Raw genomic sequence first — 15,962 nt, 5'->3', positions numbered from 1 at the left:
TTTTTAGGTATGAATTCTTTTGTAATAAGTCGCACATTATAGGTTCTTTATGCCTGAGAACCCTGCTTAATGCTATTTAAAATCACTCGAATTAAATTCAAGTCTAGAATTCAGCTAGCTTAGTTGAAAAACTTTTGAGCCTTTTAGTGGAGGACTTGGAGTGCTTTAGATAATTGTACTGTTGCATAACCCAAGTTGTGACTTAGCCTAAGGTTACAAACTGATGGCTTGACATCAGATTTCCCCGCTGAGAAGCACAGATTGCGGTTTACCAAATTTAGAAAGTCTTCCTCGAAGGTAAACGACTTCCATTATACACGACAAAGTTGGACCCGTTTTCTGTGCTCAGTCCTGAAAACGAGGACAACTTTATCACTCCACTATGACATATCTATGAACCCAGCTTTTTCTAACTGTATGCGCTTTCTTTTAACTTTTTAACGTGACAGACAGGAAATTTAAGAACAAAAGAGTCACTGTATATATAATTTTAAAGAGTGAAACCTACAGTATGGACTGATAGTAAAAACACTGATGTGAGACAAATAAGGCAAGTTTTTTAAGATCTGTATATAAAATTAGCCACATTTTTATTTTAAAAGAAACTCTTTGTAAAAGGTGGCTGAGTGGCTTGTTGACTACCTGTGGATGTAACTAACGCACATTAAAGAAATTCCAGTCCGACGGGTATTAGGAAAGAGATAAGTCAAGGGTGCCGATACTCATCAGTTGAAAACATCTTCATCTTCAGCTCGTTTTGACACGACAGCTGTTATTAGTTTCACCTTATGATTTTTAAGATTAGGCTGTCACACTTTTACCACAAAGTTATCCTCTTAGAATCTTGAAGTGTCAATAAGAAATATATAACACATTAAATCCAACATTGTGTGAAATCACATTTCTGTCACAAATTTCTAGAAAGCTTAATATACAGTATTGTATATGAATAGAACAAAACAGTTACCAAACCACAACAAAATTAGATGTGATTAGATCAAATATTTTAGTATTTCAGTAATCAATTCCTTGATTAAACAATTGATCACAATTTCTTCCTAGCACAGAATGAGACATAATTGGAAAGTGTAAAAAAAAAAAGTTTTCAGTCTCTTTAAATCAGGTTTGTCTGTTTATAAAGAAAATAAAAAGGTTAAACCAGTTCCCATTAAAAACTGAATAGTGTTCAGATTCAGTCAAAGCGAAATAAAACTCAAATGCAGCTGGTATGTAAAGGCCTCAGTGGTTGTTAGATACAACGACCTGGCATTCCCTAGCTTTTACTACTGCAAGCTCTGCATCAGAAATCTCCACTATACCTATGTAAAGAAAGATCAAGGTATGGATAAATTCAGCCTACCTTAAACCAGTAATGGTGACATCATTTCCTGTTGTTAGTCCACCTTTGAAGTTGGGTATTACATTTGAATCTAGGTTGAAATCCTGATTTGTCCAGGAAGGGAAGAACTCTTCCAGGTCTGTCTAAAAGTGGAACAGACTTTTTGTGCTGACCCTTTAATAAGACTGGAGGCCAAAAGACGCATAAGAAAATGAAAGTTATCTGTATCCAAAATAAATATTCATTAATTTTGATAACATAAAGACACAATCTGTTTTAAAGTAACACACATCTTACATCAGTTATTTTTAAAGGGTCAGCAGAGATCGTTATATCCTGTTCATTGCAGTACAATGCTTAAATATGAGTATACTTATACTTAAATTTTTTAAACTTGTTAAGTCAAATGTAAAATGCAGTTTATACATCGTCTTTGTACAAATGAAAAAAACAAGAAATTGAGACATGGTTTGTTAATGAGTCTTCCTTTTAATCATTGAGGACCTTAAGATGATCAATACAAAGTGAGTATTAAGAATTACAATCTTCTTCAATGGAAGCTTTTTGTGCTTTTCCATATATGCTCAAAGAAGTAACAGAACAAACATGCTGCAAAATCAGTGTAAAATTCATCATATATCTGTTAAACCAAAAATAAACTCTAATAAATATTGTTAATCTTTGCAGTAACAGAATAATATACAAACATGTTGACATGTCACAGTAATGGATTAAAAATGATTATTATTGTCAGTTTCCCATAGCTTAGATTAAAACCAACAAGATAAGTTACCATAAGCTATAGATGCATCAAAGAGCTGGGTAAATGCCTAGAAGAAATCAATGTGTAGATATGGCATTATTTTCTCCTGCCATTAGGAATGGAACGAGAAGTTTTTTTTTTTGGCCAAAGAGGGTGTGATCAAATGATAACCCACAGCTTATTTTACTATAACTAGCAGGCACAAGATCTGTGTGTAGTGATAAACTTAGTCCTAAAACTTCAGAGGCTCATAAAGACAATTACTTCTGTCACGAGAGGAACATTTCTAAGACTAAAATCCCAGCAGAATATATATAGAAATAAAACATTAATGTGTTTATGTTTGTTTACAATGAATAACTTCTTTTTTATATATATAATATAAAAATATATTGAATAACTGCAATAGTGTCTGTCGATGTGAGAGATTGCGGTAGAGGCAAAGGCACAATGCAAGCAACTGTCTACTGTTGCCACATGCTCATCCAGGAAGAGGATATCTTAGAAAGTCAATGACTTGACTGAGTGTTTTTGCTAAGATTCCTTTCAACAGATCTGACTGTAAGATCTGAAAATTGCTTTGAGATGACTAAATTGAATTGCCTACAATAAGGCTCTGAAAACAGCAGTTGATCCAGAACCGTGCTGCTGCATCCATCACCCTGGGTCTAAAAGCCTTACACTGACTCTTGTATCTCAATGAAAAGACTTTATAATACTTTCATATTTAAAGACTTGGTACCACAATATATTACATAGTTGCTAAGACATCAGCTTTCAAGACCTTTCAAGACCTCTTAGTTATTCTCGAGTTCTTTAAGGCAAAGCTAATTTAATTACAAGACACCTTTTGGTAGCAAGACAATGTATCTTCACAGGTATGCCGGAATCAAGATCAAACATCTATTTGAGTAGTCTATTTCAGTTGTTCCCCTTTAATATCCACGCTTAAAACTCCTTCAGTAAGGCTTTTTTTCTTGGTTTTGCACAGTCTGAGAATGTTTTTTTCCCCTCAATTTTATTCTTCTGATTCAATTGTTTTAACTGTCTGAGGAGATTATATAAAACTTGCTCCGAAAAGCCAGACTAAGACACCAAATTCTGACTCAAGGTAGGCACATGTACACTGTAGAAAATTGAAATCTAAAGAAGTCATTTTTTCTTAAAATAAGTGCATTTGTTCTTGAATTAAGGAGGCAAGTTAGACACTTTGCCAATGGAACATGACAATTTACATTTAAAATCAGAAAAAAAACAATTGCATTGTCTTATTTAAGGTCCATATTATGTAATTACCTCATTTGAAGAGTAACAATACTAATTCCATTGGCAGATCATCTTATTTACCTACTTAAATTAAGGGATAATATGCTTAATTTACCTTTTTCTTGATCGTTTTTGCAATGGTGATTACTCAGTTTTAGCAAAATGACGCCTCACTTGTTTAATGAAACCAGGTTAAACTAGTGCTGCCTCGCACATAAGCACACAGTGCAGTCAAACATGGAGTTCAATGAGAAACAAAGGTGTAATTTTAATCTGCATTTTTACTGGAAGAAAGCTATTAAAAGTTCGGAAATTTGTTGCCAGCAATAAAACCAGGGAAAGGGGGAGGAACTCCATTTCTGAAGATTAGATGCATAAATTGTCATCTTTTATCTCATACAAGTTATTTCAAGAAATATTTCCAAATTAAATGTGATAATTAACCAGTGCCAATTTCATGTTGTGTTCAATGTTATATTTATAGTCATATTGCCTTGACAAAAAACTTAATAATTTTAAAGATGCTTTAATCAAATATTTCTTACCCATTAAGTCTAGATTTTAGTAATGGTTTCAGTCCTATACTACATTTATTCAGATTTAGTCAGATTTTACACAACAACAATCTTGCTTGGAATAATGAAAAACTAGTATAACCATAGAATATATGGTGGGTGATGAGTGCCACAATACAATATATAAATACCCTATTAAATACAAATCTAAATGTTTCATTTTTTTTTTACTGAAAATAAATATAGAATTGATTTAATTAATATAATGGTAATAGCATGGGTTTCAGATAAATATATAATAATTTTCCTTTAAAAAATAGAATATTATTATCTTTAATCAATATATCAAGATTTTATCAATTATCCAATGTTCCTGTGCTGAAGTACAACATTTATTCATTTATTAATCATTATTTGACAAGCATCATAACGTCTGGAAGGGCTAAGGCTGACTGGTCTATGAACTTTTAGTGAAACCAATTAACTTTTTAGACCAGTTAACCGGTTTAGTGAAACACCCCATCAGTTTGTTTCACTCACTACTTATGCCAAGTAATCTTTTCCTTGTAAAAAACTATGTTTTATATTACACCTTTCTAAGATACGAGTCAAAAAGTGCTTAAAAGTAAAACTAGAGATTAATTTGAAAATGCATAAAAACAATGCTGTCTGAATATTATTGCTACTCAAATGTGTTGTACCCAAAAGCCTGCTTCCAAATTTAGAACATTTTTATACTTAGAATTAAGGATGCAAGTTATTTATTAATGGATTAATATGAAGTAAATTAATCTTATAGATTGATGAATGATTAATTAAAAAAAGGCTACTTTCTGTTTATAAAGAGGATCCTCCAATAACATAAAAGAGCTTACTTATTTTAATTTATCCAATAATCAGAGGGTATTAGCTGTTGTTATAAATGGGTGGGTATGGTTACTATTGAAGTAATATAAAAACTTTGCTCCATGAAGTGTTTTGACTCACAAAAGCCTTCCCAATCTATTGTTCCTCCACTTTGTCGTCATTACTTATTTGCCATCTTTGCTAATCTTTTTTCATTTATTTCTTTTTTTCTTTTTTTTTTCTTTTAGGTTGATGCAGATCTAGTATGCAGCATGACTAAATTGGGACTTTTTATTTGATAACTGACAGACTTTCAACATTTTAGCCATTAATAAGTGTAAAGCGATCCAGCACCTGTCTCAGTTTTTGTTTCATTTTCATGACAGACTTTTTTTGCTCTGATTCAGACAGAGGTTTGCCACCTATATTTTTAATTTTGCTGAACTTTAAGGAGTGACGGAATGTATGAACAGAACTTAAACCTGCCTGTTGGGTATATGAAGGAGAATGTGTGAGGATATCAAACCACTGTTACAACAGGCATGTAATGTCCAGAAGATACATACAGGGTGACTATTTACCCAACCTTGTGACTTTTGCTACTCTAGCACCATAACGTCTCCTGTAACGTGTTGTACACAACCTACTCAGAGTTATTCTAGATATTATGAGAAGAATATACACGTGTCCAGCTACATATGAATATAAAACAGCTCATATAGGTTTAAAATAACTTTAGACATCATTCACAAATAACAGAACTTATCGGTCTTTATGTCTTTTGGATAATACTGCTGGTATGTCATGTAATTCATTTCTCAGATCAGTTAAATGATGTTTTCGGGTTCACTCTAATCTTTTGAATTTTCCGCACAGTCACTATGTGTGCTGTTCCATTGGGAAGCTGGCTTCTGAAAAACTGAATAGAAAGAATGAAAGTGATTATTTGTTATGCATGTTATTATTTCTTTTTTCATCAAATTAAACAAAACCATATAATAAAGTTTGGGTTATTCTGTTTTACATACCTGGTTAATGAGTTCCACTAGGGTTCCATTGCTGATCTCTCCATTAGATACTAACCGCATGTTCAGATGTGCAACATACCCTGCAGTCATTTAAAAGCAGCAGATTAGTTATGCATAATTAAAAGTAAATATGGTTTTAAAAAGGTTCCTTACTAAAAAAAAAAAAGAAAAGAATGATGATTTATACAATGATGTACCAAGAGATGTTGGACTCTCTGTAGTTTTTACCTGCAGTTGTATTTGTTGGAGTTGTGGTGATACTTGCTGGAGCAGCAGTCGTAGTTGTTTGGGCTGTTGTTGTTGGAGCTGCAGTTGTAGTTGTTGGTGCTGCAGTCGTAGTTGTCGGAATCACAGTTGTTGTAGTAGTTGGTGCGGCAGTTGTAGTTGTTGGAGCTGCAGTTGTAGTTGTTGGAGCTGCAGTTGTAGTTGTTGCAGCTGCAGTTGTAGTTGTCGGAGCCGCAGTTGTAGTTGTTGGTGCTGCAGTTGTAGTTGTTGGTGCTGCAGTCGTAGTTGTTGGAATCACAGTTGTTGTAGTTGTTGGTGCTGCAGTTGTAGTTGTTGGAGCTGCAGTTGTAGTTGTCGGAGCCGCAGTTGTAGTTGTTGGTGCTGCAGTTGTAGTTGTTGGAGCTGCAGTTGTAGTTGTTGGAGCTGCAGTTGTAGTTGTTGCAGCTGCAGTTGTAGTTGTCGGAGCCGGAGTTGTAGTTGTTGGTGCTGCAGTTGTAGTTGTTGGAGCTGCAGTTGTAGTTGTCGGAGCCGCAGTTGTAGTTGTTGGTGCTGCAGTTGTAGTTGTTGGAGCTGCAGTTGTAGTTGTTGCAGCTGCAGTTGTAGTTGTCGGAGCCGGAGTTGTAGTTGTTGGTGCTGCAGTTGTAGTTGTTGGTGCTGCAGTTGTAGTTGTTGGTGCTGCAGTCGTAGTTGTCGGAATCACAGTTATTATAGTTGTTGGTGCCGCAGTTGTAGTTGTTGGAGCTGCAGTTGTAGTTGTCGGAGCCGCAGTTGTAGTTGTTGGTGCTGCAGTTGTAGTTGTTGGTGCTGCAGTCGTAGTTGTCGGAATCACAGTTGTCGTAGTTGTTGGTGCCGCAGTTGTAGTTGTTGGTGCTGCAGTCGTAGTTGTTGGAATCACAGTTGTTGTAGTTGTTGGTGCCGCAGTTGTAGTTGTTGGAGCTGCAGTTGTAGTTGTCGGAGCCGCAGTTGTAGTTGTTGGTGCTGCAGTTGTAGTTGTTGGTGCTGCAGTCGTAGTTGTTGGAATCACAGTTGTTGTAGTTGTTGGTGCTGCAGTTGTAGTTGTTGGTGCTGCAGTTGTAGATGTCGGGGCTGAGGTTGTACTTGTTGCCATTGTAGTTGTTGGAGCTGCGGTTGTAGTTGTTGGAGCTGCGGTTGTAGTTGTTGGAGCCGCAGTTGTAGTTGTTGGTGCTGCAGTTGTAGTTGTTGGTGCCGCAGTTGTAGTTGTTGGTGCCACAGTTGTAGTTGTTGGAGCTGTAGTTGTAGTTGTCGGAGCCGCAGTTGTAGTTGTTGGAGCTGCAGTTGTAGTTGTAGTTGTCGGAGTTACAGTTGTTGGTGCCGCAGTTGTTGTCGGGGCTGCACTTGAAGTTGTCGGGGCTGCAGTTGTAGTTATTGGTGTTGTAGTTGTTGGAGCTGCAGTTGTAGTTGTTGGAGCTGCAGTTGTAGTTGTCAGAGCCGCAGTTGTAGTTGTTGGTGCTGCAGTTGTAGTTGTTGGTGCCGCAGTTGTAGTTGTTGGAGCCGCAGTTGTAGTTGTTGGAGCTGCAGTTGTAGTTGTCGGAGTTGCACTTGTAGTTATTGGAGCCGCAGTTGTAGTTGTTGGTACCGCTGTTGTAGTTGTCGGGGCTGAGGTTGTACTTGTTGCCATTGTAGTTGTTGGAGCTGCAGTTGTAGTTATTGGTGTAGTTGTTGGAGCCGCAGTTGCAGTTGTTGGTGCCGCAGTTGTAGTTGTTGGTGCCGCAGTTGTAGTTGTTGGAGCTGCAGTTGTAGTTGTCGGAGTTGCAGTTGTAGGAGTTGTAGTTGTTGGTGCCGCAGTTGTAGTTGTTGGTGCCGCAGTTGTAGTTGTTGGAGCTGCAGTTGTAGTTATTGGTGTTGTAGTTGTTGGTGCTGCAGTTGTAGTTGTTGGTGCTGCAGTTGCAGTCGTTGGTGCTGCAGTTGTAGTTGTTGGTGCCGCAGTTGTAGTTGTTGGAGCTGCAGTTGTAGTTATTGGTGTTGTGGTTGTTGGAGCTGCAGTTGTAGTTGTTGGTGCTGCAGTTGTAGTCGTTAGTGCTGCAGTTGTAGTTGTTGGTGCCGCAGTTGTAGTTGTTGGTGCCACAGTTGTAGTTGTTGCAGCTGCAGTTGTAGTTGTAGGAGTTGTAGTTGTTGGTGCCGCAGTTGTAGTTGTTGGTGCCGCAGTTGTAGTTGTTGGTGCCGCAGTTGAGGTTGTTGGAGCTGCAGTTGTAGTTGTTGGTACTGCAGTTGTAGTTGTTGGAGCTGCAGTTGTAGTTGTCGGAGTTGCAGTTGTTGGTGCCGCAGTTGTAGTTGTTGGTGCTGCAGTTGTAGTTGTCGGAGCTGCAGTTGTAGTTGTTGGAGTTGCAGTTGTTGGTGCCGCAGTTGTAGTTGTTGGTAGTGCAGTTGTAGTTGTTGGAGCTGCAGTTGTAGTTGTCGGAGTTGCAGTTGTTGGTGCCGCAGTTGTAGTTGTTGGTGCTGCAGTTGTAGTTGTTGGTGCTGCAGTTGTAGTTGTTGGAGCTGAAGTTGTAGTTGTTGGAGTTGCACTTGTTGGTGCCGCAGTTGTAGTTGTTGGTACTGCAGTTGTAGTTGTTGGAGCTGCAGTTGTAGTTGTCGGAGTTGCTGTTGTTGGTGCCGCAGTTGTAGTTGTTGCAGCTGCAGTTGTAGTTGTTGGTGCTGCAGTTGTAGTTGTTGGAGCTGAAGTTGTAGTTGTTGGAGTTGCAGATGTTGGTGCCACAGTTGTAGTTGTTGGTGCTGCAGTTGTAGTTATTGGTGCCGCAGTTGTAGTTGTTGGAGCTGAAGTTGTTGTTGTTGGAGTTGCAGTTGTTGGTGCCGCAGTTGTAGTTGTTGGTACTGCAGTTGTAGTTGTCGGAGTTGCAGTTGTTTGTGCCGCAGTTGTAGTTGTTGGTGCTGCAGTTGTAGTTATTGGTGCCGCAGTTGTAGTTGTTGGTGCTGCAGTTGTAGTTATTGGTGCCGCAGTTGTAGTTGTTGGAGCTGAAGTTGTAGTTGTTGGAGTTGCAGTTGTTGGTGCCGCAGTTGTAGTTGTTGGTACTGCAGTTGTAGTTGTCGGACTTGCAGTTGTTGGTGCCGCAGTTGTAGTTGTTTGTGCCGCAGTTGTAGTTGTCGGAGCCGCAGTTGTAGTTGTCGGAGCCGCAGTTGTAGTTGTTGGTGCTGCAGTTGTACTTGTCTGGGCTCCAGTTGTAGTTGTTGGTGCCACAGTTGTAGTTGTTGGAGCTGCAGTTGTAGTTGTTGGTGCTGCAGTTGTAGTTGTTGTTGCTGTAGTTGTAGTTGTCGGAGTTGCAGTTGTTGGTGCCACAGTCGTAGTTGTTGGAGCTGCAGTTGTAGTTGTTGGTACTGTAGTTGTAGTTGCTGGTGCCGCAGTTGTAGTTGCTGGTGCCGCAATTGTAGTTGGTGGTGCCACAGTTGTAGTTGCTGGTGCCGCAATTGTAGTTGTTGGTGCCGCAGTTGTAGTTGTTGGGGCTGCAGTCATAGTTGTTAGCGCTGCAGTTGTAGTTGCTGCATTTGTATAATCATTAAAAGAAATATTTCAGTTTTGCCCATTAATGATCATTACCACTCAGCTCTCTTATATACATTTAAAGCAATTAAAATATTGTGTTAAGTCTTGATTTAATTGATTTCACATAAAGTATCATCACAATTTACTATTTCTTTAGATTGATGGACATTTCTTATTTTCGTCTTATAAATTATTCAGGCTCTGCTAGATTAAAAAAATTGAAATCTTGATTTGTTTGTGTGACATTATGGACATATTAGTAGAATTCACTAGTTTTTGAATGAAAAACCAAGAAGACATTGAAATAAGGTACAAGCACATATATTTGATAATACTTACAACAATTACTCATATTATTATGTGAGTAATTGAAAAATGTTTTCTAATTTCTGTTTTCAATACATGAATTAACTCTTTTATTTCAGTTTATGTCAGCATATGCATTATTAATAGCAATAAGGTATGTAGCTAAATGCTGACTAATCAAGTCACGCATAAACTTTAGATGTTTAATATGAGACAATCAAAGGTGGAACAGATTCCTTAGTTAGCTAATAAATGTCATAACAGGTGTAAAGTAATTTCATACCACTTTTTATTCCTCAATCTCTACACAGTCTCATTATAGAAGAAATCTTAAACAATAATATTGTTCTAAAATCATTCCATTGAGCCAGCCATTGACTGTAATAGCTCATCATTAGTTAATGAAAAAAATAAATGAATAAATAAATTACCTACTTCACGTTGTGGTAGTCAAATTCTATATAGATTTCTTGATTAAAGCAAAGTAAAACATGTACTCTAACAGAAAAAAATGCTGTAATTTTTGGTAGTTTATTTTTGTTATTCATTTCTTATTCAAGTCTATTCAAAATAAATAGTTGTGAATATTTACCCTGTGCAAATGTTGCTTGAATAAATCCAAGAAAGCATATGAAACCAATGATTTTATTGCCCATGATGACGAGTGTTGTCCTTTACACTCCACTGCACTGACAGATTTGTGTTGTTGCATCTGGTTAAGTTTGTGAAATGCTCCTCCCCCTTATTAAAGAGGGAGTGACATGCTACCGGTAAGTGGTGTTTTATTCCAACATCCTGAAAAAAAACCTCAGTTAAAAATTCTACATGAAAGGATAGAAAAAATGAAGTGGTTGTATAAAGTTACCATAAGCCTAATACGTGTATTAAGGAAATACTGTAAAGTTCTACGTTTTTTTTTATATCTTTCATGACTGGATGTTTTAAAAAGGATGTCAAATAATAGTAATATTTATTATTTGTTTTAGCCTGGATTTGTGCACTTATTCAAATACACAGTCTGTGAATTATATGATTTCCTTTCAGGTTTGGTGTTTGAAATCCAAAGCTACCAGCACTTTAGACTTCCTTTGTAAAGAATGCTTTTACTGGAAATCTGTAGCGAAGCTGTCGGACAGGTTTTTTATTTACTCTGTGGATATCAGTTCATTTCAGGACAGATTATTTTCTTATCTGTGACAACAAATACTAAAATATGCTTGCCATATGATTTTAATGTGGGTAAAAATCTTAAATTAATTCGAATTTTTAATCTTTTTTATAGTTTTAACATTTTGGATTGGTAAGCCAGAATCATGTGTTACTTTTGACCAAATCTGGAGCTTATCTCTAAAGATTGCTAAATTGTTAAACTTTCCATGAAAAGATCCAAACGGTTAGAAGAATTAAGTCTGTTGGTATTATTATAATGCTGATAAATTTTGTCAAAATAAAAATAAAGGTATAATTTTTTTTAAATATATAATATAATTAATAATTATAATTAATATAATTACATTTGTATTGTAACAACACTGTACAGTCCTGTGGGTTATGACATGCACAAACCAAAAGATAGATTGTTGTTTAATAGCTTAACACATGCAAAATGCTTGTGAATTGAACTAAGTACCTACTGCAGCTTTCTGTAATCCATCTTTAACAAGTGACAGTAAAATAAAAGAGGGAGGATTGAAAGTTTAGCTGTCACAAAATTCTGCCAATTTTGGAGCATTAAGGTTTCTCATACATTGGATATAAAAAGTTGAACTAAAGCAAAACCTCATATCAGCATATATGTGTTATTCAATAATAATATGTATATGTAGTTCAATCTATTCTGGGTTATATCTATACGGGGTTGAGTATCAAACTTGTTTAGATTATTAATTGATAAGATTGATTGGAAAGCTAAATAAATCTAAAATCAACTCAACTTTTTTTTTCATTCTTTAATCTTTACAGTCTTATAAGTATTCTAAAACACTAACAATTGCAAGTGGATGTACTTTTTATGATCAATAGCCAGTGGATAGGTTGCTTAAAACAAATAACCAAATCAGTAGTTTGTTCTATAGTAGTCAAATTTAATCTTAATTTCTTGATCAAAGCAAATATTAAAACATGAACTAAAGAGAGGTAAAAAAAAAAAAAATAATAATAATAATAATAATAATAATAATAATTATTATTATTATTATTATTATTATTATTATTATTATTATTAGTAGTAGTAGTAGTAGTAGTAGTAGTAGTAGTAGTAGTAGTATTAGTATTATTATTATTATTATTATTATATTTTGTTATTCAGTTATTTACATATGTATTGACCTGTATCTGACAACAATTATTGGGGGACTGGTTAAAACTTACCATAAAACTAGATTAGCAATCCTTGTTTTCACCTCTGTGCCTTTATCAAGTCCCTTCATGAAGTTAAGGACTTTTTACACTTTACAACAAGTAAAAATTATTATTTAACATTATAAACCTATTTTAGAATACATTAGAATGAATTCCCATTGCTATTAAAGCAATGTTTTGAGGTTACGGTAAATTGGCTTAGATGATTTTTTAACAAAATACCAAACTGGAATAACATCACATAGTCTACTGATTAACATCAAACATGAAGGTGATCTCTCATATCACGTACAAACAGTCATAGCATGTTTTTCAATTATATTCATTTCAAAAATACTTTATTAATCCCAAAGGGAAATTAAATGTCATACTAATAGTATTTTTTTTTTCTTTTTTCATTGAGTTGTTGTAGGTGTTGATAGCTGTAGGCCAGAAGGATCTTCTGTAGAGGTCTGTCTTGCACTGGATCGCTTACTCAAGGCACTTTTTATTTTATTTTATGTAGAGGATGCTCACTGTTGTCCATGATCTTCACTTTAGGAAGACTTCTTTGTGAAATAATCTCCAGAGGTTCCAGGGGAGTTATTAGAACAGAGTTGGCCTTTTTTATTAACTTCTTGATCTTGTTAAAGTTATTACTCTCCACAACAGACTTATAGAAGATATGCAGTATTTTCCCACACAGACATAGATGTAGTTAGTAAAAAAAACAGTCACTGCATTGATGTCCTCTCCATGTGGCTGACACAGTGCATCCCAGTCTGTAGCATCAAAACAACCCTACAGAGCTTCTTCAGCTTCCGGTGACCAGCTTCTTCTAGTTATTTTTTTTTGTCTTTTATAAGGTGGATAATACTCTGAGCAGAGAAAAACAAGCTTAGGATCTGACTTCCCAAGAGGAAGTCTTACTTCAGATATGTAAGAGTCCTTGACATTTGCATAAAGTCCAAAATTTTGTTTTCTCTGGTTCAGCAGCTGACAAACGGTTGGAATGTTGGCAGTGTAGCAGAGAGTGATGTGTGATTAAAATCACCAGCTTGCATTTGGCTGTTGTGTCTGTAGCTTAGCAAAAACTGAACTGATTATTACCTCACATGCAGTGTCCACAACAATAGGAGATGGAATATTACCAACAGAACACTGGTAAACTCTCTAGGCAAATAATATGGTCAGAAACTAATTGCATACAGTTCAATATCTGGGCTGCAGTGAAGAATCTTCACAATAACATGTCCTGGACGACACCATCTGTTGTTCACGAACACTGCCAACACCTAAAGAAGACTAGAACATTTAAAGGAGTTGTCCTTTAAATGTTCTAGTCATCTTTAAACCTCTGTCTGCTTATATGGTTAGACTTCTTGGCAGAGAGATCCTTGAATCCGAGATATGATCCTGCAGCTGCGTTTTAGTAAAACATATACTGCACTGCCGATATTTCTGCTTGGTTCTTGCTGAGGCTTGGAGTTCTAATTTGTTTCCTAAAGGGCTCACATTGCCCATGATGATTGATGGTTTACACTTCTTGTTCCTGTGTCTCCTTGCTCCTGCTGTGCATCACTGGTGCCTCCTTTTTAACTCAGCTGGTACTTACGGAAGGAATTGATGTATTATTCGAGCTTTACAGATATTAATTAGCTGCTCCTGGGTGTAAAATATTTGCATTCTGTGGTTGCCGTGGTTATGCATCATAACTGATATCTCTCAAGTTTCACAGGGCTTCCCAATTGGGTTTTAATTTGACAAAATCAAATAAATACCTTATAAGCTTAACATTTACATACAAAAATAATAGCTCATGGGTTCAATTTGCTCAGTTTCCAATTTTTACCAGGTTGTTCCAGCCTTCATCTATTTCTCACATTGATAAAACTGAGTTTGTTTCTCTTAGTGGTAGAGGTTTTGTATAAAATTATGCAATTTCTGTTTAAAAAAAAAAATCAAATAAAAACTTGTGAATTTTATGCAACATTTAACTAGTGTGTTCAGAATATTTAATAATCTGGGTAAGGGCAATGAAGTATTATTTCATATTGGATAATCTAATCTGCATTAAATAATTAACTGGACTTGACTCATAACACCAATGCCCTGTATAAGAAGGGCCAGAGCCGCCTCCACCTCCTGAGGAGGCTGAGATCCTTTGGAGGGAGCAGACCCCTGCTTAAAACCTTCTATTACTCTGTTGTGGCATCAGCTTCCTCTACGCTGTTGTCTGCTGGGCAACTTTCAGCACAGAGTGGGACAGAAAGAGACTGAACAAACTGGTGAGAAAAGCTGCTTCTGTCCTAGGCTGACACTGGGCTTAGTGGAGGAAGTGGCTCAGAGGAGGGTGCTGTCCAAGCTTACATCCATCATGGGCAACACCTTCCACCCCATTTGCACAAGAGTAGAGAGGAGCTGAGCAACTCCTTTAGTGAAAGACTTTTACACCCTGTTTGTAAAAAGGAGCGCTACCGCAGGTCATTCATCCTTGCTGTAACCATTATCTACAATGCAACACTGCAACGGCAATACCTTGTGCAATGTATATTGCTCAATTACTATTTGATACCCTGTGCAATAACCAGTTTCACTATATTTGACACCTAGTGCAATGCTATAGTGTCAATCATTATTTAATCTTGATTAGAATTTGTTCAAATATGAAAATGTCTTCAAAAGAAACCATTATAGCTATTAGCATACTGTTCCTCTATATATTTTTGACTTCTAGCATACTTTGATAGAATGAATTAAGTGAAATCTTGCTGGGTAGTTTTAACTTAAAATTAAAGTCTGAATTCAGAATTTGACTGAATTGTGTTTTCCGCCAAGGGGTGATTCGGATGTGCATGGCACATGTTTCTAAGTCACTTGAGGAGAAATGTCCTGGGTCGTGAGTAGCAAGGAAACAGGAACCGATTCTTGTGGATTAAGAAGGAAAAAGTGAAAACAAAGCAGATTGGAGAGAGTAGCATCAGAAAATGAGAAAAAGGGGAAAAAGCAGGGATCAACTGAAGTGGAGTCCAGTTCAGAACAATGTCATGAACAACCTAGAAATTCCATGGAAAAATTTAATTATTACAAAGTCATATTCAAAGTAGTTAATCACGGAGACTCTTGCAGATTGGAATCCGGTCCAGTTAACAAAAACGATAAACAAACTTGTAGGAGAAGTCCGAAGTGCCAAAATACTATATGGTGGAGACCTATTAATCAACTGCAGAGACAGCGCTCAACAAGGCACAGCCATACGGATTAACAAGATTGAGGGGAAAGAGTTCAGTGCAGTTTGGTTGAGAACAAAAGGATTAGCAGGGGAGTCATTGGAGGAGTGCCTCTTGAAGTAACTGACGAGATTCTGGAAAGCATAAGTGGTGCAAAAGTAAAAGAGGTGAAATTGTTAAAAACAAAGAAATGGAAAAAAGGTTAATCACATTTGAAGAAAAGCAGTTACTAAGTAAAGTTTTCCTTGAATGAACTGAGCTACAATGTAAAAATGTACAATCATCCGCCTCTGAGATGTTATAAATGCCCCAAATTTGGTCATATGGCAGCAGTATGTAAGGGAAAACAACAATGTGAAAGGTGTGATGGAGAGCATGAATATGGAAAGTGTGGGAAGGAAGCTAAAATTAAATGCTGTTGCTGTGGTGGAGAACATACTGCTGCATATTGCTGGTGTGAAGTGAGCAAAAGATCTGAAGAGATAAGAAAAGTGAAATTAGAGCTCAGAATAACGTATGCTGAAGCTGCAAAAAAAATCCCATCCCAGTCAGAAATACCCAAACCAGCAGTGGCCCAAATGACAAGATCAAAACCTCTGGAGCAA

This window comes from Cyprinodon tularosa, unplaced genomic scaffold (assembly GCF_016077235.1).
Source record: "Cyprinodon tularosa strain WSP-4 unplaced genomic scaffold, ASM1607723v1 ctg35, whole genome shotgun sequence".
NCBI classification, from domain to species: domain Eukaryota; kingdom Metazoa; phylum Chordata; class Actinopteri; order Cyprinodontiformes; family Cyprinodontidae; genus Cyprinodon; species Cyprinodon tularosa.
The sequence above is the reverse complement of the archived record's forward strand: the minus strand, read 5'-3'. Positions refer to the sequence as shown.